The following is a 22,998-nucleotide window of genomic DNA, read 5'->3' on the forward strand; positions in this document are numbered from 1 at the left end:
CTCCAGTTTATGTGCCTAGCAAACGTTCTACCTGCAGGCCTAGCTACTTAACATTAACTTGCAAAACTCTGCCTGTGTCTGTGGAAACTGTCCACTGCCTGTGTCTGTGGAAACTGTCCACTGCCTGTGTCTGCCTCTCCTGTTTAGTGGTCAGCTTGGCCTATGGGCAGGCACGGGCTTGCAGGTGTAAAAGTGGTTCTGCAAGTTGGGTAACGTGAAGCTTTCTGACAGATACGCAAAGGGTGGAATGCGGCACCGGGCTTCGTTAGTCTGCTGTCGGGGTTACACGGTGCAGGCAGTCGTGGCTGCCTGCTGTCGAGCTCCGTGGGTTCAGGCAGTCGCTGCTGCCTGCTGTCGAGGTCCAAGGGTGCACACAGCTCTGCTGTCGAGGTTTGTGCTGTCAAGGCGCACACAGGCTCTGCTGTCGAGGTTCACATTGTAGTTGCTGCCTGCTGTCGTGCTCCGTGCGTTCAGGCAGTCGCTGCTGCCTGCTGTCGAGGTCCAAGGGTGCACACACGGGCTCTGCTGTCGAGGTTTGTGCTGTCAAGGCGCACACAGGCTCTGCTGTCGAGGTTCAGATTGGAGCTGCTGCCTGCTGTCGTGCTCCGTGCGTTCAGGCAGTCGCTGCTGCCTGCTGTCGAGGTCCAAGGGTGCACACACAGGCTCTGCTGTCGTGGTTCAGACTGTAGCTGCTGCCTGCTGTCGAGCTCCGTGCGTTCAGGCAGTCGCTGCTGCCTGCTGTCGAGGTTCCACTGTACAGATAGTGGCTGCTTCCTTCAGTCGAGGACCCAGGGTGCAAGCAGTCACTGCAGTCTGCTGTCGAGGGCGCAGTGTGCAGGCAGGAGCTGCTGCTTGCTGTCGAGGACTCATGGTTCAAGCAGTCAGCTGAGTGCTGTCCAAGACCCCGGGTGCAAGAAACTCCTGCAGTTGCAGTCGCAGAAGTGGACCAACGATGCAAGCAACGAATGCGGTCTGTTCGCAGTGACAGTAAGTGCAGGCAGTGACTACTCTCGGCGTGTTTTTGAATCTGCGCTGTTGGCGTTCATCGGGGAGATGGCTCCAGGCCTCTCCGCTGAGAGCTCGTGAGCTGCTGTCAGCTCCCCAGGTACCTCTCGTGGGTGTCACTCAGCCCACTCACTTTGACGCTAGTGCTGGGTGGGATTAATAGAAACACTCCAAAATTGAAAAGTGTGTATTCGAGACAAAAATGTCCGTATTTTCGGAACTCTTAATCTCCATCACATATTTACAAATGATATTTGAGTGATACACCTTGTGATGCTGGGGAGGCTGATTGCTAATATTGTCAGCCTGGTTTCAGGGGCACTGCAGTAACAGCTGTTAGACGTAGAGGTATTCCATATCGACAAAGCCTTTCTTTAATTTACATTACCTCCAGGGACCCTCCCTAATGGATTCTTGTCTGGCATGGTCACTATTGCAACACCAGTGCTGTTAGTTGCTTGTGATGATCTTAATTAAACATAAGTAGCTTTTATTTCTGAAAAGGATAGAGAGGAGACAGAAAATGCACCGGGTACCGGGAAAAAGTGGGGTAGCAGGAGGCTGAAACTTTGCAGAAGTTACTGGAGATGTGGCTAGTGAATGACGGCAGGTAATGGGCACTGGACATCGAGGGATGGCCAGGGCTGATGGAGGCTAGCACTGGACACGCTATTTGGGAGGAAGGAAGGCGGTACCTTGCGCCAGGCTGTTGCAGATTGCTCAAGGGGAGCGGGGATGCTTGAAAGCAGTTGATGGGGGAGGGCCTGTGGGATTGATAGAAGGTGACGCGGGAGAACTGGAGACAGTAGGGATGGATGGCGTCAAGGAGACCGGTGTATAGAATTGGTGCTGATGCAAGTGAGGAGGTGGTGGGGAGGCTCTCGCTCCACCTCATTCCCCCCAATATATATGTGTAAAGTATACAGCTTAACCTGTCAATTGGGCTGATACCTCATAGTCATCGTATGTTGATCTCAGAGATTGAAACTCTCGCTCAGTCCTGCTCGATTCAGTGACGCTAACAGTTTTGGACTCAGGTCAGCTGAATTATGTTCACTCCTTCCCTTCTGCTCTTCATGCCCACCATACTTCTCCCTGCCACTTGCCCTTGCTCCCTTGCCTTCCTCTCCCTACCCCACTCCCCCCCTCTCCCCACCCCTGAACCTTTTTAGTGTTGTCGTGTAAAATCCGTTGTCTGATCAGATCGAGAGAGCCAAACCAACGTTGTTTGTTAGGGCAAAAAAGCGTGTAAAAAACAAAGTCAAATGGTGCATTTATAGCACAGCTTTCACATACAATCATACGTCTCCCCTTGCAGCCTCATGGCCAAGAACAGGGGATCCAAGGTGGCAGAAACTGCAGTGCTGGCCTACGATCCCTGACCTTGTGCTATTTCAGTGTACTGCAAAAAGAATAGATGATGGACGGAACGCTGAACAAATCAAACATTCACCCCCAGTCACAGATCTGGGTTAAATCCATAATTTTTTGCACCCCATGCCATTCCAGTTTAGACCCAGTCATATGCAAATCAGTCTTGGCCCTGTTCGTCATAGGAACAGTTTAGCCCGAATTGAAAGGCAGGTCCTCCCTGGACCAGAAACAAGTATCCTGGAACCGGTTTCCGGGTATTACCCCTCATCAACCAGGCTAGCTTGAATCTGGTGGCGTAGCAAGCTCAGGAGGCACTTCTAGGCATACCCTTCCCACTTAGAGCGACAAATGTAGAAAGAACAGATGATGGATGAAATGCTGAACAAATCAAACATTCACCCCCAGTCACAGATCTGGGTTAAATCCATAATTTTTTGCACCCCATGCCATTCCAGTTTAGACCCAGTCATATGCAAATCAGTCTTGGCCCTGTTCGTCATAGGAACAGTTTAGCCCGAATTGAAAGGCAGGTCCTCCCTGGACCAGAAACAAGTATCCTGGGACCGGTTTCCGGGTATTACCCCTCATCAGCCAGGCTAGCTTGAATCTGGTGGCGTCGCAAGCACAGGACGCACTTCTAGGCATACCCTTCCCACTTAGAGCGACAAATGCAGAAAGAACAGATGATGGACGAAATGCTGAACAAATCAAATATTCACTGCCAGTCACTAATCTGGGTTAAATCCATCGGTTTTTTTCAGTGTACTGGCTTCCATCCTCTTGTACTATATTCTAAGCTTGCCTTTCATCTCAGATCCATGTGGCTACCAGAATGCTTTTTGCTCCCCTCCCAAAGACTATATTTTCCAGAAGCTTAGACTTTGTGACTTCTGGGATTGAGGAAAGCCCATTTGTTTCCCACCAAAACAGCATTTCCTATAATTCCCAGATCACTGCTTTTCCTCCAAACTTGCAGGCTAAGAATGGGTGGAGGAATCATCACACCTATTGCTGGCTGCTGCCAGCTTTATCAAAACTGTGCATGTGATCACTAGTGAGCTCTTTCTAGCAGAGGCCGCCCCCAAAGGGGGCCTCGAGGGCTGGCGCCCTAACAGACGCCGGTGCCCTGCAAGGAACCAGTTTCTGCTAGCGGGGAGCGCCCCAGGTCACAGGGGGTGCCTCCCACGTGGCGAGTGCGCACCAGGTAGGCGCCGAGTCACCGGTCCAAAAGGAGGCCAGCTAATGTTTATAATTCCCCCAATCAGGGTGCCCCCAAAAAGTCAGATGTGGGGAATATAAGGCGTTGCTCCCCATACTATGGCTCGCTTCTGCATCGTGGAGCAAGAGAACAACACCTGAGGTTTTTTGAGACCCACCCACCGACACCTTGTCGCAGTGCTGGTGGATACGAAGGGTATGTTTGGTTAATTATGGAAGCACAGAGATAGGGCGGTGTGGAAAAGGAGTGATGCTCACTTTGGGATGCCTTACGGTGGAGTGAGGAGGCCACACAAAAAGGGGCTAATGCTCACTTTGGGATGCCTTACGTCAGAGTGAGTAGGCCTGACAAAAGGGGGTAGCAAACAGAGCCGACGCTCGCAGCCCTGACCCAGCCAAGTGGAAGGGCACAAAAAGAGATATGATAGCGAGTTGGGGCATAACTCCATGGAGAGGCTACCCCCCGCAATCCAAGGTGCGTTGAAAAACCAGCGGAACAAGGTGCGATCTGTCAGGGTGATTTATGACCCTAAGATACACAAACGATTTATGACAAGAAGGTGATTTACGAGCGACAAGTGATTTATGGCTGATGATTTATGACGATATGGCAGAATGATTTATGACAGTCAATATATGACTGCTTGTGGCAGAATGATTTATGATGTAACATGATGAGGGAAAATGATATATGACATCCGAGTGATGACAAAGATTTATGGCAATGTTTTTGACACGAGTTATGACTATGATTTATGACACTGGACATAGAAGTATGTCCAGAGAGAGAAATGGAAATGTATGGTAATAAAACTGCGGCCAACTACGACCACAAAAATTACGAGTGTTGGCTGCCTTTGGTAGTACATACATGTGAAGATTTGCATGTAAGTCATCCTGGAATTGGCACAGTGCAGGTGTTATAAGCATCTATTTGGTTCAGTGCAGGGCTGATTATTGATGCAGTGTTCCTGTGTGGCTGACCACCTGTTTCCAGACATTCCTGATCTCTGCGATCAAGCATATCCTTGTTTCTTGACTCTGACTGTTACTCTGACATTGTATCCTTGTTTCTTGAACCAACACTGTCTTTTACTGTCGCCTCGTTTCCCAACCCTGCGTTCTTCTATAGCATATCCTGCAGTGTTATCTGTTTTTTCGAGTTAGTGCTATTTCAGTGCTTCATGATTCCTTGAATTTCCACTTATTTTTGGTCATTCTTTTTGCAGTGTTATGTTATGTTATGTTATATAGCATTTCTATAGCGCACGGCTACTCCGACAGAGTGTCCCGGCGCTTTTCACTTGCAGCTCAGCGAGAATAACATAACAACATAGAAACAAAACAGAAAAAGTCAGAAGAAAAGAAACCTAAAGATTAAAAAGCCAGGTCTTAAGGCTCTTCCTAAACAGAAGCAAATTAGACGTGCTGCGTAGAGCCAGAGGCAGCGAGTTCCAAAGCTGGGGGGCTTTCAAACTAAAAGAACGCCCCCCAATACGGGCTTTCCTTACACGTGGCACCAAGGCCAGGTATAAAGCTTCTGATCGTAAAGAGCGGGCTGGGCAATAAAAAGTCAACCTCCGCTGCAGGTACTTTGCCCCTGTGCCAAACAGAGCTTTATGCATAAGGGTCAAGGTTTTAAACATGATCCGTTTCCGGATGGGCAACCAATGCAGCGCCTGCAACAACCCAGAAGCCCCCACTCGCCTATGGAGGCCAAAAATAGCGCGAGCCGCAGCATTCTGCGCCACCTGCAGGCGCTGGACCAAGTAGTCCGGGAGCCCCAGAAAGAGGGCGTTGGCATAGTCCAGTCTGGAGCCTATTAGAGCTTGAACAGTGACCCGCCTGTGCTCCTCAGAGAGCAATGATAGAAATTTGCGGAGCATCTTCAGAATGCCAAAACAGGTGCCGACCAAACCAAGGATATGTGATCTTAACGTAAGCTTATTGTCCAGCTTAACTCCCAGGTTTTTGGCGACCAAAGAGGACTGAGCAGGGGGACACATATCCATAGGCCACCAGACCTGCCATTCAGGGTCGGCGGTGCATCCGAAGAACAGGACCTCTGACTTGCTGGAGTTGGCCTTGAGGCTGTTCCGCTGGAACCAGTCAAAGACCATCCCCAGACAGCCCCGAATACACTCTCCATCGAATGCCTGATCTTTCCCGCACGTGAAGAGCAGTTGAGTGTCATCTGCGCAGGATACAATCTGGGCCCCGAAAGCCTCCACCAATGCCGCCAGAGGGGCCATAAAGATATTGAAAAGAGTCGGGCTCAACACAGATCCCTGTGGAACTCCGACTCCCAATGGCGGCATCTCTGCGGTGCTTTGGGAAACCCAGACTGTTTGGCGGCGGCCCTCGAGAAAAGATGTAAACCATTTAAACACCGTCCCCCTAAGACCGATGTCATACAGCCTGGCGAGAAGCGCCTCATGGGGGACGGTGTCAAAGGCCGCCGACAGGTCTAGCATGACAAGCATGGCCTTGCCGCCTACATCCAGCGTCTCCCGGATGACCTCCGAGACTTCCAGCAGTGCCGTCTCAGTACTTAAACTGGGACGGAACCCAGATTGTGATGGATGCAGGAGATGGTTGGTTTCTAAGAAACCCGACAGGATGCCATGGACATGCTTCTCCGTGATCTTAGCTAGGGCCGGGAGAAGGGAGATTGGCCTATAATTGGCCAACACCTCGGCATCTAGTCCAGGCTTCTTCAAGAGGGGGATCACCATCGCCCTCTTCCAGGCGCATGGGACCCTTCCCTCCCTCAAGGAGGCGTTAAGGAGAGGATTAACCAATGGGTTCACCACCCAAAATTTGGCCGGGCAGGGGTCCAATGGCGAACCAGATTAAAGGTTGGTTAGCAGTATCAGGGAAGCTTCATTGGAGATAGCAGGGAACTCCTCCGGCACAGCAGCAGGCATGGACGATAAAACAGGTCCCACCCCAATGCTGCACCCCCCCTCACCATTCCTCTCCGGAAAGGAGGCCTGGATGGCCTTGATCTTCTCAGTGAAGAAGCTAGCAAGATCACAGACCCATGTGTCAGATGACGCTGGAAGAGGCACGTTGGATCTCAGGGTCGTGAACTCCCTCACCACAGTGAAGATCTCCTTACAGGAGTTCATAGACGCCTCTATCCTCCTGGCCAAGTATTCCTTCTTCGCACACAAGATGTCACGATGGTACACTTTCACTGCCGCCCTATAGGCTAGTTTGGCCTTCCCGTCATATTGGAAGCGCCAGGCCCTCTCCGCAACCTTACACTGGCAGCGGGACAGGCGAAGCGCCTCTGTAAATCACGGCGCAGATAGTCGTTTGGTCGTGGACCGACGAGCAACTGCAGGGGCAAGGCCGTTCAGCCTTTCTGCCAGCCAAAACTGCAGGGCCTCGGTGTCCCGCTCCAGATCACCCGTGAGGGAACACGGATGGTCCACCAGCGCCTGCGCCAGCATCTCAGGCGTCACTTTGTGCAGTGCCCTTGAGACTGAACTAGGTTGTATAGGGGTGTCGCTGTGTGGGAACACTACCTCCGGGATAGAACACTTAATCAACCTGTGGTCCGTCCATAGCACTGGCACAGTATCGATGTCAACAAGAGGAGTCGAAGAAAACACTTGGTCCAGAGTATGACCCCGCTCATGGGTGGAACCCGTGACAAAGGGTGCGAGACCCAGCGGAGAAGTAATGTCCTTCAATCTGAGTGCATCTGAGTCGTCCTCCACATCCAGATGGAAATTAAAGTCGCCCGCCAACAGGTAGTGCTGTGTGGACAGGGCCAGATCGGAAACGGCCGTCTGCAGGTCCTCGAAAAAGGAACCCACAGGACCTGGAGGCCTGTATACCAGTAGCCCTTTCAATGCTTGGTGCGTGGACAATCTGAGCGAGAAAGCAAGAGCCTCAGAACCGCAGAGAGGATTCAGGGGGAGAAGAGAGCAGGAGACACTCTTCTTCACCACCCCCGCTACTCCCCCTCCCCTACCCTTGACCCTATCCTGCCGGAAGATGTTATAGGCCGGAGGAATGGCAGCGAAGATGTCCGGGTTAGACGCCTCACCCAACCAGGTTTCGGTCAGTAGGAGGCATAAAGGGCTTTCCCTGACCAGCAGATCATAGATGTCCAAGGCATGACTGCCTAATGATCTGGTGTTAAGCAAAAGGCAAGAATGGATAGCACAAGCCTTATCTGGTCGGCGGGCGGCTACCGGAGGCCAAGTAGGCCTCCAGCCACAACCCGGGCAACATCGTTTCCCCTTATAGCGTCCCGGGAATGTTATCCGACAAGAACGAGAAAAAGTCCGCATAGTATGAAGAGTGGATGAAGAGTAACAGATCATCCTAGCGGGGCGCCAGGCCTGGCCAGAGTCTCCCGCCGCTCCGTCGCCACCGAGTCGCTGACGGACGCAGACGAGCAGGACTCTGGCGAGACTCAGGCATAGTGAAGGCGCATCACCGCTGCGCGTAACCGCTGCGCTGCGGAAGTGATGTTATATAGGAGTGACAGGCGGAGCACTAGAGCGCTCACCTGGATGTTGAAGGAGCGTCCCAACCCGCTCCAAAATGGCGGCCAAAGTGCGCGCGGGAGGGCCGTGAGCCCGGACCCGCCGAAACAGCGTTGCGTGTTATAAAGATTTTATAGTGCAGGTAAGGGCCAGGGAAGGGAAAGGGAAGGGAAACCCCGCAATAAGAACAAGGAAAAACGAAATTAAAAATGAACCAAAATAGACAACAAGGAAGGTTAAAAACACTGTAAGCAGCCAACAGATGAGCGTGTGCGCGCTGCAAGCGCTAGATGCCCAGTGACGGTCACCTTTTCCAGGCTGACCCACAGAGACTCAACACCTGAAATAGATTTTCCAGTGCTTGACTTCTTTTCACTGTTTCCTTAATTCCCAGTCCCCTGTGCTTGTCTTCCTTTCCCTTATCTTAGTCCTCAGTTTCCTGGTGTGATATGTTTGTTTGCTTCCTGCCAAGTGTTGTCTTTCTTTTTCTTTTTTCATTGATGGTCACCACAAATCCTCTCTTGTTCCATTTGTTTTGTGGCTGGGTAGTAAGATCTTGACCATTGCTTTGCAGACTTGTGTGTTCCTGTGTGATCATCAGGATTTGTGGCCACAGCTGGCAGTCTTGCTGGTGTTTCTCGCCCACTGTAAGTATTATCTTTACATTACCTTTTTCAATATCACCATAGTTACCAGCTTCACAGACCCTGCCCTTGCATGTTGTCCATCCTATGGACCTTTTACACCGAGCATGGATGAGGCACTTACACAGCTTCAGTCTTACTGCATGGCACTCCTGAGTGCTTTAACCCACATCCTCTTTATTATTAATGTTGTTTCCACTGTATCTTGCACGTTCTGGGTATACGTTATTCGAAATTGCCCCTTGAATGTCTGTTCTCTATGAACTTTGACTTACTTTGTTACCTTATGCAGAGCTTCCTCATTGGCTCAATCATAGGATCATATCATCAGAGACTCATTGTGTGATCTTTTGCAGCTCTGTTACCATTATTCTCTTTCCTTTGTCTACCTTGCCAGCAATCCTTGTTCACACATACATTGGCTGAAAATCCAGGTAATATTAAAGGACACAATTTAATATCACAATGCTTCTGTGGTGTGCTAGACAATCTCTGCTTTCCCCATTATTCTTTTTCACAAACTCAAGGGAACTTGCTGCAGACAAGCCCACCAGCCCACCTCCACTGTGTATGGTGGAATGCTTCCTGCAGTGGGGGTCGAATTACCCCAGAGGGTGGGGCACAAAGCCTTCCCAGACTCCTGGCCGGGCACTCCATCCATTCACTGTACAGCTTTGAGATCATTGGTCTCACCCCCCTGCAGACAATCAAAGCCTGTCCACTGTGGATGTTAGGCACCCATAAAGCATTGCTTTTGGGACTGGCCAGAGGTCACACTCTGCATTTAACCCTTTGCTGCTAACAGACAAATGCTGCCTGTGGACAGTGCTCAGGGCCGGCCTAGTGAGGCCCTGTGGTCCAGCCCTACTATTTGCAGTCAGACGAACTGCACAGTGGAGATTAGATGTTGGCATATGTTTGAGAATAGATTCTGCATATCCTAGCCTGGAATAGTGAGGATAAAGGGTCTTACTATAAAATCCTGGTATTCAGTCAACCTCTGCTTCCTATTTCTACAAGCCATGGCCTGTATTGGTTAAGTTGTCTACACAAGTTTTCCACAGAGACTGCAGTTATTCGCTACTAGTTAAAGCCAGAGTGCGAGCTTAGCAATGGTTAGAGGATACTTTAAGGTGAATTGCAAAAACACGACCAAGCCTGGGCGTAGTGGATGTAATGGAGCTACGTGGAGCAGCGCGTAGTGTGCCCAAATCTACGCACACTCGGGTGCTTTGCGTAGCCCCACTACGCGCCTCCCGCCCGCCCGCCCTCCTTTTAAAATAATGAAAACTATTATAAAAACATTAAATATAATGCCTTACCTGTAGCGCGGCGTCTCCGGGGCTCCCTCTTCCTAGTTGACAACTTCTTTCCACAAATGCGCATGCACGGACGCCCGCGCATGCGCATTTCTCATGATGGCGGGCGGCAGGCAGCTCTGCATCGCCCTGGCGTGTGCGTAGCGCTGCCTGCTACGCCTACTTCGAAAACTGCGAAGCAGGCAGCGCCACGTACACTCCGTGGGCGAAGCGGAGCCCTACGCCCGGGGTTAAACACGACTCCATTGAATATGATCAAAGCACCATAGAAAGTCACCAACACACAAAGGTTAAAGTGACGCTACAGTTAGAGTTGCTCATAACACCATAATGTATGTTTATAAAACCTCTGAAATTCACTGAAAAAAACACTTGTAAAGTATAGTTATGGTTACAAAACAAAACCTAAAGAAACACTGAAATTTTCTAGTTATGGTTCGTAAGCTAACTATAACTTGAACGCCTATCATGCACTGCTTATGACATCACATATTGCGTCACTCACAACAAGTTTAATGAGATCATCCGTAACCTCATTAATAACCTCTAAAATGACATTGATGACATCACTGATGACATCATGCAACTATACCAATACTCTGTCATTAGCTATGTGCATTGAGAGTTAGGCACTAGGTCAGCCCATTGCACAATCCTCTGTGAGCAACGAACACATAATGCACATAGCCTTTGGTTAAGTGCAGCAAAGAGTGGGCACTGAGTTTGTGCTTCAGCCAGGCCCTGTGGACACCCCTCCGCAGTTGGTAATGAATACTACACACTGTCCTCAGCTATGCACAATGGAATTTAGCTTTAGGGCCACTCTTACAACTACATCCTCCTCTGAGTGGCTAACCCTTACAGTGTGCACCCTTGAACTGTGAGCGGTGAAGCAGAATCTTCAGTGAAGTCTTGCACTCAACAATCCACAACTAATAAACTCACTTTACTGAGTCTTTGTCAATAGCACTGGGGTTTGACTGTAGAACCTGGTCATGTACCCAGCCCTCTACGAGCAGGTAATCCTAGTGCTCAAAACCTTTGGTTTTACTCAGAGGTGGTTGGGAACAGGCTTTGGATCTAAGACAGAACCTGCATTGAAATGTCTCTCAGCAACCAACACCATCTGCACACTGACTTTACCCGGTGCATCAGGGATTACTGCCTGCACCCTAAGTTATCCAGGTTGCCAATTTATGCAGTGTATTCACTATGCACAGCATGAGTTCCATGGTCTAATCTATGTCTAATCCATACACCCATCTTGTGCAGACACAAATCCAAGCCTGAATATCACCACAGAGCCCTTTCCCTATTTTATTTTCTAAAACTTTGTTAAGCTTCATAGAGTAATGTGAACAGCAGTGTCCTGGATGGTGTCATTAGTGATGTAAAAAATGATGCAATTAGAGATGTCATTAGTAATTACATGATGTAATTTACATGTCATGAATGATGTAATATGAGAGCTTATAAGCAGATCATGATGGGGTTGCAAGTTACGGTTAGTTTACTGAATTGCAACTGATTTTCAGTGGTTTTTGCATTTTGTTTAATAACCATAATTGCACTTTAACAGTGCTTTTTCATTGGAAATATATATATATATATATATTCACTTAAACAACCATAGGTTTCACACATGTTATAGTTAGCTGGACATTTCCCTCGTAAAAAAACAATGAAATTCCCCCGTTATAGTTAGTGCAGGCAACTATAACTCACGCGACCGCAATCCTCTGCTGATGACGTCAGATATTACATCACTGTATTTAGACACCTATTTACCCATGTCTTCTTCCATTAATCTTTAGCTATACATAAATTACAAATATTTATTTTTCAGAAAGACACATATTTAATCAGTGATGTAATATCTGATGTCATCAGCAGAGGATTGCGGTCGCGTGAGTTATAGTTGCCTACACTAACTATATCGGGGGAATTTCAATGGTTTTTTACGAGGGAAATGTCCAGCTTACTATAACATGTGTGAAACCTATGGTTTTTTAAGTGAATTTGCAAGGTTTTTTAAATGCTAATTCCTAACTATAACGTGTGTGAAACCTATGGTTTTTTAAGTGAATTTGTACGGTTTTTTAAATGCTAAGTTATGTATTTATTAATATTTTTTTTTTTCAGGTTCTTCACCGTGCGCGTGCTGTGGGCGCACCGAGCACCCACGATGCGTTGTCCGTGCCGTGCGCGCACAGTGCACGCACCCCGCACTTTTTCGAAAAAAAAAAATGTTTTTTTCATCCTTGGGGGTCCTTCAGTGACCCCCTGACAAAGGCTAGGGGGTCAGGAACTGTCCACCCTGCCCCCTTTTCACATTCTCCACCTTTGTTTTTCACTGCCTCAGACTGCGAGAGACAAAATGGCGGCCGACACTTCCTGATTTCGACCGACTGGAATGTTTACTGTCATGTAACCACCAATCAGAATTACGCTCGCGCACGTCAGCGTGCGCGTACGGTATGCTTACCGTACGCGCACGGTGCGTGCCTATAGATATATATGTACTTTTAACTGAAATTTTCTCAGGAACTACTGAACAGATTGACTCCAGATATTCAAAAGGCACATCCCTGACCTGAGGACTTTCTCTTTGCCAATTTTCAAATAATTCTGTTCAGCCGTTCGGGCTGTACCTTGGACTAAATGTCCCTATGGAAAAATGCATGGGGAAAACGCGTTTTGGGACCCCCCTTTTTTCTCGGCCCCCGCTTGACTAATCACCCCGAGACTTACAGGGTAGGAGCGGAGCGGAGCGCCCCACCTATTTTGAAAAATTCGCGAGGATTCGTCAACCGGCGCCAAAGGTATTCAAAATCGAATTTTCAGATTTCCTATGGAAACACAGTCCTAACTATAACTATCTACTGGCGACCGCCAGTAGATAACATATATATATATATATATATATATATATATATATATATATATATGTATATATATATATATATTATCTACTGGCGGTCGCCAGTAGATAGTTATAGTTAGGACCGTGTTTCCATAGGAAATCCGCAACATTCTATTTGGAATAACTTTGGCGCCGATTGACGAATCCTTGCGAAATTTTCAAAATAGGTGGGGCGCTCCGCTCCGCTCCTTCCCTGAAAGTCTCGGGGGGATTCGTCAAGCGGGGGCTGAGAAAAGGGGGGGTCCCAAAACGGGTTTTCCCCATGCATTTTTCCATAGGACCTTTAGTCCAAGCTACAGCCCGAACGGCTGAACAGAATTACTTGAAATTTGGCAGAGAGGTAGTCCTCAGTTCAGGGATGTGCCTTTTGCAGGTCTGGTGTAAATCTGTTCATTAGTTCCTGAGAAAATTACAGTTAAAAGCATATATATATCTATAGGCGCGCACCGTGCGCGTACGGTAAGCATACCGTACGCGCACGGTGACGTGCGCGAGCGCAATTCTGATTGGTTGTTAGATGTCAGTAAACATTCGAATCGGTCGAAATCAGGAAGTGTCGGCCGCCATTTTGTCTCTCGCAGTCTGAGGCAATGAAAAACAAAGGGGGAAAACGTGAGAAGGGGGCAGGATGGACAGGTCCTGACCCCCTAGCCTTTGTCAGGGGGTCACTGAAGGACCCCCAAGGGTAAAAAAATAAATATTTTTTTTGCGAAAAATCGCGGGGTGCGCGCACCGTACGCGCACGGCACGAACAATGCATCGTGGGTGCTTGGTGCGCGAAGCGCACCAAGTGCCCACAGCGCGCGCACGGTGCACGAAGCGCACCATGCGCGTACGGTACGCGCACGGTGAAAAAACTTTTAAAAAAAACCAAAAACATAACTTAGCATTTAAAAAACCGTACAAATTCACTGAAAAAACCATAGGTTTCACACATGTTATAGTTAGGAATTAGCATTTAAAAAACCTTGCAAATTCACTTAAAAAACCATAGGTTTCACACATGTTATAGTTAGCTGGACATTTCACTCGTGAAAAACCATTGAAATTCCCCCGTTATAGTTAGTGCAGGCAACTATAACTCACGCGACCGCAATCCTCTGCTGATGATGTCAGATATTACATCACTGATGACATATGTGTCTTTCTGAAAAAAAAATATTTGTAATATATGTATAGCTAAAAATTAATGAAAGAAGACATGGGTAAATAAGTGTCTAAATACAGTGATGTAACATCTGACATCATCAGCAGAGGATTGCGGTCGCGTGAGTTATAGTTGCCTGCACTAACTATAACGGGGGAATTTCAATGGTTTTTCACGAGTGAAATGTCCAGCTAACTATAACATGTGTGAAACCTATGGTTTTTTAAGTGAATATATATATATATATATATATATTACCTACTGGCGGTCGCCAGTAGGTAGTTATAGTTAGGACCCTGTTTCCATAGGAAATCCGCAACATTCTATTTGGAATAACTTTGGCGCCGGTCGACGAATCCTCGCGAAATTTTCAAAATAGGTGGGGCGCTACGCTCCGCTCCTACCCTGAAAGTCTCGGGGGGATTCGTCAAGCAGGGGCCGAGAAAAAAGGGGGGTCCCAAAACGCGTTTTCCCCATGCATTTTTCCATAGGACCTTAAGACACAGCTACAGCCCAAACGGCTGAACAGAATTACTTGAAATTTGGCAGAGAGGTAGCCATAAGGTCAAGGAAGTGCCTTTTGCAGGTCTGGTGTAAATCTGTTCAGTATTTCCTGAGTAAATAGCATTTAAAAGCATATATATATGTGGGCGGAGCCTAACCACACATCTCATCCTGAGATCTGATTGGCTGTCAGCACTTCATCCAAGAAGTGTTGGCAGCCATCTTGGGACCAATATACATGATAGCACCTCATTAAAAAGCATTGCAGTTAATAGAAGGTTTTAAGACTTTAGTTACATTATAAATCATTTGTTGATGGTACCATACTCATTTTAGGAATTGTGGTATGTTCTAAGGTGATTTCACCATGTGAAAAAGCCTTCTGCTGGGATATCATGATTGAGAGAAAAATATTTTCTCATGCTTTTACCACAGAGGTTTGGAAGGTGATCTATAGGCTAAACTGAGAGCTTATTTTCTGTAAATTCACATTATCTTTCTCAGTCATGTGAGAATGAAGTCTGACATTCTCAGTAAAACATGTACATCCAACAAGGGCAGAGACTGTCAGTTGATTCCTTTGTGTTCTACTGCAGCTTCCCAGAGTGTTCCAAAGAACTACTAGAGCGCTAACAGTCCTACTTATGATAAACGTATGGCACACCTGAAGCCATCTTGCTTGGATTAAAGTGGTAACTCTTAAAATATTTAATTTAAAAAGGAACAAAATGAGGGGGTTCATTTTTCCATAAAAAGTATGATTAGTGCTGCAGAAAGAAAAATTAGGGCACATTTTGAGTGACTTCTCAAATCCTCTTCTATTTCATTAAAAAATTCTGACATGCAGACTGAAACATGCACTTTCAATACCAGCAGCAGTTTTCCCTGGTGAGCAGTAGCTTTACTACAGTGATCTAATGAGCAAAAAGAGTGCTAACATTCTGAATTTATGGCAAATGTGTGACACATCTGAATGCCTTCTTGATGGAATCAAAGTAAAAAACTGAAAGTATTTCCTACTGAGGAAACTGCAGTAAATGAGGAAATTAGGAAACTTCATAACAAATAAGTCTCCCAAGATGGCCACCAGAGACAAAAGAGCCCAAATGTAGCCCAAATATCACCCAGATGTAGCCCAAGTATAGCCCAATGACAGAATGTCCCAGAATGTTCTTAAAAACAACTAGAGCGCTTACTGTCTTCATTATGACAAAAGTATGGCACACCTGAAGCCATCTTGATTGGAATAAACTGGTAACACTTAAAACATTTAATTTAAAAAGGAACACAATGAGGAGGTTCATTTTGCCATAGAAATTATGATTAATGCTGAAGAAAGAAAATGAGGGCACATTTTGAGTGACTTCTCAAATCCTCTTCTATTTCATTAAAAAATTCTGACATGCAGACTGAAACATGCACTTTTAATACCAGGAGCAGACTTCCATGGTGGAGTAGTTTTACTACAGTGATCTAATGAGCAACTAGAGTGCTAACATTCAGAATTTATGGCAAATGTGTGACATATCTGAATACCTTCATGATGGAATCAAAGTAAAAAACTGAAAGCATTTCCTACTGAGGAGACTGCAGTACATGAGGAAATTAGGAAACTTCATAACAAATAAATCTCCCAAGATGGCCACCGGAGACAAAAGAGCCCAAATGTAGCCCAAAATCAACCAGATGTAGCCCAAATATAGCCCAATGACAGAAGTGTGCAAAACACTTATTATTTTGTGTTTTTGCAGTGTTATATAGTGCAGACTTGTCAGGTATTGGAGTGCTTTACATGAGCATTGGTTACATCACACAAGAACAAATTCATTTTGGTTGTAGACATGGGGAGACTAAGTGATTTGACCAGAATCACAGAATGTCGAGCTGAAGCAGAAACTTCAACCTGGTTCCCCAGTTGCAAAGTCTGCAGTTCTGGAAGTAACACCACATCCTCTCCCCTAAGTGCAACATTTAATCAAGTGGTCAACTGGATAAAAAAACATAAAGATAACAAATAATTTAAAAGTGCTTTGTCGCTATTTGAAAACTCAGAAAATATGTCCTTATTTTAGTCTTTTAGAGCACTAACCATAATTTTGATGCCAATAAGACCCTCTCATATATGTAATTTCTAAAGGAAATGCTCTAGGTATTACAGTTTTGATTACATCAAGATGATGTCAGGCGTTCCACACTTTTGTAATAAATATAGAATGTTAGCAATCTAGTTGTTCATTAGGATACTGTTGAGAGGCAGAGGACAGGGGCACGGACTCTGAAAATTGAAGGCAGGTAGGAGGGTGCAAAGGCAACAATTTAACCACACTGAGTAGGCAGGAAGGGCCGTGGAAGCACAACAGACTATGGAGGGCAGTGGAAAGGGGGGCAGGGGCAACAAACCAACAATACAGGACTTGCAAGAGAGGCTGTTGGAGGGAAGATCTATTACGGGTCAAGGAAGCTAGGGGCGGTCCCCAGATCCCCGGGAGCCACCACAGAACTGAGCAGGAGAGTGAGTCAGGGACAAAAGGGGCACCTTAATTTGAGCCGGGGTGCCTAGGAACGCTTGCTCCAAAAATGAAGAAAACAGACATATGAGACATGGAATTGGAGGCAGAATACAATGGCAGTTTAATGAGAAGATGGAACTTCAAAGAAACCGCAGAATAGAGACATAAAGTACAAAATACAGAATCCAGATAATCATACAGCTGTCATAATATTCTCTGTATCTCAATTAATGTACTGACAGAGAGAGAGAGAAAACAAATCAATAAATGCATCATGAGAAAGAAGTTACACCAAGGAAAATGTTACCTAGGAACACTCACGTTTACTCTTAGAGCAAGCATTCCTGCAATTACAATACAAAATCTTTTAAATGCAAAAGTAAAGAGAACAATGGTTAAACATAACATGACATTTCATATAGGTAAAATAGAATAAGATACTTCATGCAAAGCAGAGCAAGACATTTTAAGCAAAGGAAGACAAGAGCTCCCAGCTCTTGGGGAAAACCTGCACTGCCTGTTAACCTACATACAGACGGCGAGGTAGTCCGTCGATATCTGTGGGTGCTCCCTTTTTATATCATTTTGTGGGCTCCTTTGCACGCTACATCTACCTACGTATGCTACCCAAAAGCTTCGTCTGCAGATTTTACCAGACATTTCGTCATTTACCCACTTAATGCTGACAATGGACTGGGTGAAAAGGTCAGTCTCTCAGGCCAATCGCTTATCGTAAGTTCCATAGAGCAAGCAGAAAATAATGGGTATTGTACGGGAATTCAATATATTTATGTATAAAATCTCCTCAGTTCTCCTAACTTGACGCTCTGCGGTTGCCACTTCCTTAAAAGCGGGAAACCTGCCCAGGAAGCAAGTACCAGTCCAGGATGCAGCCTACTGTATGTCGACAGCTTCAGGGGGATGTTGAACTTTGATACCGAGCACGGAGCACTCGGGTAGGGTGGGGGCTACTAGTTTGGATCAGAAGGCCTCGCAGACCTGCCTTCAGACTGCTATACACTAAAATTGCAGAGCTATGGTCAATTTAACAAAGAGGCCTACATATTGAACAGAAGGGCCTACACAGGGGTTTTATGCTGGCTGAGTGGTAAGGATGTCTCAGGATAATTATATAGCAACACAGGACCCGCTGGTCAATTTAATACGGCCTACAAATGCAGCTGGCAGGGCAAGGACAAGGGTCTCATACTTCAGGTGTGGACAGAACGGGCCAGGGGCCCCCTGTGATACAAAATCTACCCTCCTTCAAGGCTGTGGCAATGTAATAGACCATTGTGGGCAGAAGGAAGAGGCAATGGTAGTACAACCATACATGCCAACAGACCCGATTCAGCCAGGAAACGTCCAATGTTTTTAAGCTCAAATGGGCTTTATTTGATCTGTCTCCTGTCTACAATATCCTCTTTTTCAATGTAACTCAAAGGGGAAAATCAATACCCCAGTTTTTTTTCAAAATCTCCCTCTTACCAAGTTCAAAATATTCGCAAGTATGGTACATTGGATCATGGAAGGAAATGGGATAGGGACATGGACTTGGATAACAGAGGACAGGAGGGACATGGAGAGGTGCACCAAACTGACCCTGCAGGGCAGGCATCAGGGTTTGCAGCAGCACAATACACCACACAGGGCATGCAGGACGGGAGTGCAGCACAACAATCCATAGAAAGCAAGAGGGAGGGGACAGGACCATGCACATGGACAACAGAGAACAGAGGGGCAAGAGGCAATGGTAGCTAGCTGACCATAATGGACAGACAGGAGAGAAAGCTGCAGCATAACAGACCATAAAGGGCAGGAGGGACGGATCAGGGGCATTACAATGGAACAGACAAGCCAGGAGGGAGGGAGTAGGGCTGGGGGCAAGGGGGCAGGGCAGGAGCAGCAAGATAGCCATGGAGGTCAGGCAGGATGGGCACTAGAAGCAAGACACACCATGAAGAGCAACAGTGAGACTGTGATGGCATACTCACAGACCATGGAGGGAAGGTGGGAGGGGGTCAGGGGCAGCTAACTGACCACACAGGGAAGGTGGGAGGGGCCATGGCAGCACAGAAGACCATGCATGGCAAGTGGGAGGGTTAGTGGCAGCACAATGGCTATGATGGGCAAGAAGGAGGGTGGAGGGGCATGCACAAAGGACAATGGAGGATAGAAGGGAGGGTCAGGACCTGTGCACAGACAAGAAAGTTCAGGGGAAGGGACCTCACAACAGACCACACGGGGCAGGCAGGAGGAGCAGTTGCAGCACAACAGACCAGGGAGGGCAGAAGGGTGTGGCAGTACAATGGACCATGTAGGACAGGAGGAAGAGGATAGGGGCATGGCATGTGGACAGGCAGGGTGGAGGTGGCAGGGACAGGTTACAGTCATCTGACAATGCTAGGCAGGTGGGAGGGGAGTGGCAGCTCAACAGAACACTCAGAGTAGATAGGAGTGGCAGGTCCATGGGACATGGTGGGCAAAAAGGATGGAGCAGGGGCATGCACAAAGACATCGGAGGGCAGGGGGAAGGAGAATAGGGGCAGCAAGCTAAGCACAGAGTTTAAGCAGGAGGTCAATGATGGGGCATAGAATTGGGCAATGGAGGGCAGGAGGAGTGGACTGGTACATCATACTAAATTGAGGGCAGTGGCAGCACATCAGACCATGCATGGCAGGAGGGAGGAGGCTAGTCCATGGATTCACACAACAGAGGATAGGGAGGAAGGGGATGGGGCAGCAAGCTAACTGTTCAGAGAAGGCGGGTATTAGGAACTTTATTGTTTTTAAAACATTGTGTCTGTGCGAACTACTTAAAATATGAACAAGTATGCAGCATAATCTCACTTTTATTCAGGAAGAAGAGGACGTTTGTGACTGTGACTCCGGGCTCACTTGGCAGAAACACCCCCTGACCCTCCACCCCCTATCGCAAAATGTAATGCCCGTGAAAAGGGTAGGTGAACACAGTGTTATATAGAACATAGTCCTGAGAGCACGATTGAAAATGAAAACTAGATATAGTGTATGGTATAAACTATGCACCAAAAAGTGTGATATAAGATGAACCGGGCGTGAAATATAATATGCAATACATTGTGCGCAATGACAGATTCATTGGAGAGCGCGAGATAGCACAGGCACTAGCGCGTGCTATGCGATATGCGCCTTGGAGTGTAATATGCACAGGGCAGTGTTGTGTAACCTAACTAGTCTCTAAAGTTGTAATATAAAATATGTGCTGGGGAGTGTAACGTTGCATATGCACTGTGACAAATATATGGATCCCAGATTGTAATATGTATGGCATAGCACTGTGCGTTATAACATAGGCATCGAGAAAGGCACGTTAGATGGGGCAATATAACCCGTGCGAAGACAAGTGTGGCATGACATATTCACGGGGTGGTGTTACAGTGCACATGGGCTAGAGAGTGTCATAGCATATGCACTAGCTAGTGGAATACAACACAGAGGTGTGTGGCACTCGGCAGGCAATGGTGGGTGTAACACAGCATTGGGCTCTGTCAGGAGCACGCTGTGACTCTCAAGTGATGTTCGTCCCCTTTCCAGAGAGTAAAATAAAAAGTATTACACATCCGGCAGTGGATGTGTGTTTTATTAACCGTGAGGGGAGTTTCTTGCATAGTTTTGGTCGAATTTTTGTCGAATCCCCTTTGAATGGCTTGGTGTGCATGTGTATTAAATGTGCCCGTCAATAGCTACCCATGTTTGTATAAATAAACGACAAGGGTGTCTACCAGGATTAGGCACGGTAGGGCATCAGACATGTCAGAGCTTCACTAGTGGTGTAAATACATTCCACGTGGATTCATTGCATGCATAGTCGCCTTTTAATGAATATCACGCAAATCGTCATGGTGATAGGTACGTACGGTTTGTCCAGCATGTCCTAGGTGTGTCTATAAATATATATTTTTTAAAAATAATAAAAAACAGTGGCCGGCCCTGGGGATTGGGGTCAAAAAAATATAATTAGGAGACTGGCCCTGGGTTATGGGGTCATCAGGGCCAATAAATTAGAATAAGAAGGGGAACCAAACAGCCCCCCTTCTTAAAAAACTAAAATAAATAAAAGACTGGCATCGTGCCGGAGGCCATGCCCCCTCCGTGCAGCACTCTGCAAACGCGCCCCCAACAGGCATCTCCAGTATGCGCCAGGGAGCTGCGCTGCAGCCAGGTGTTCTGAGGCCAAGCCCCTTTTTACACCTCTCTGCAACGCAGCTCTGTGGCGCTTACTGGAGGTACCTAGTGGTCTAGTTTGACCCTAGGGACCCTTAGGATTCAGGGGACTTAATCTCTCAACTTAGAACAGCCACAGGGCGCGTTTACACAGTGGTGAAGGGAGGGGACGGGGCCTGAGGTGACGTGTGCAAACACGCACTATGGCATGTTTTAAATTGGGGATATAATTTCCCTTCAATACTGAGGGCCCCTGGGGGCTAACTAGCCCACCAAGTGCTTCCAGTAAGCGCCACTGAGCTGCATTGCAGAGAGGTGGTCCAGGCCGTGCCACTTTTTACACCTCTCTGCAACGCAGCTCTGTGGCACTTACTGGAGGTACCTAGTGGGCTAGTTGGACCCTAGGGACCCTCAGGATTCAAATGAACTTAATCTCCCAACTAAAAATGGACACAGGGCGTGTTTACACAGTGGTGAAGGGAGGGGACGGGGCCTGAGTTAACGTGTGCAAAAACGCCCTGTGGCCTGTTTTAAGAGGTAGTTTTAATCCCCATGCCCTATTATACACTAGGGGCTTACAGAGGAGGTCATGCTAATCACAGGGGGACCCCAACGCATAATGTTCCCTAGTGTATGTAGGTGTTTTCACTGTACTCTAAGTGTCTTTTAACATAGCACTGGCTCTAGGACTGGTTAGTCAGACTCAGTTACCACCAGTATCCGTCTGAAAAAGTTGAGGGTACAGGATGATTTTGCAACAAGGCTTCTTTCTGCTCTTCTTTTTGTTCTTTCTGCACGTTATCCTTCTTCCTGCACTTATCTTCGTATTTGAGGACTTCTGTTGCTTCTTTCTGCACTTCTTTTGTTTCTTTCTGTGCATTTTTTCTTCTTTCTTCACATGTCCTATCTCTGTAGGCATAGTTAGAAATTAGCATTTAAAAAACCTTTGAAATTCACAGAAAAAACCATAGGTTTCAGGCACGTTATAGTTAGGAATTAGCATTTAAAAAACCTCAGAAATTCACTGAAAAAACCATAGGTTTCAGGGGTGTTATAGTTAGCTGGACTTTTCACTTGTACAAAACCATTGAAATTCCCCCGTTATAGTTAGTTCAGCTAACTATAACTCGCGCGCCCGCAATGCACTGCTGATGACGTCACATATTACATCACTCATGACATGGTCAGTGACATCACTCATGACATCACTGATGACATCTCAAATGACATCACTGATGACATCACTGATGACATCATCCTTGTGATAGAGTGGCAGACCTCCTCTCACCCTAATATAACCTTTGATACACACATTCAAAAATAGAGACTAAAATTTTCAAAACAATGGACATACCAATACCAGTTACAACAACCTCTTCAGTAATTCTAAGATCCACATACACATCCACTCATTCACCAACAGTCCTATACAGTCACTCATACATGTACTCACTCATCATATGTACTCATACACCTATACATCCTGTTACACAATGCCACTCATCCATAGAGTTACTCACACACATAGTCACTCATGCTAATAAAGAATCAAACATACATTTACTTGCATATACAGTTATACACACACCACCATACTTACTTCTACGGAAACTTACACATACTTAGTCTTTTAAACAATCACT

The 22,998-nt window shown here is 46.8% G+C and overlaps 1 long non-coding RNA gene across 1 annotated transcript in view; it reads left to right on the forward strand.

Annotated features, from left to right (window-relative positions):
• The first annotated feature begins 283 nt into the window (after nucleotides 1-283).
• LOC146861068 (uncharacterized) overlaps nucleotides 284-22,998 on the forward strand; it is a 63,910-nt gene continuing 41,195 nt past the window's right edge. The window contains exons 1-2 of the long non-coding RNA XR_014978907.1: nucleotides 284-987; nucleotides 8,677-8,749. This is a non-coding gene — a long non-coding RNA (uncharacterized LOC146861068). The remainder of the gene's footprint in view (nucleotides 988-8,676; nucleotides 8,750-22,998) is intronic.

The sequence above is a fragment of the Triturus cristatus genome, chromosome 3_1 (genome assembly GCF_964204655.1).
Source record: "Triturus cristatus chromosome 3_1, aTriCri1.1, whole genome shotgun sequence".
NCBI lineage: Eukaryota > Metazoa > Chordata > Amphibia > Caudata > Salamandridae > Triturus > Triturus cristatus.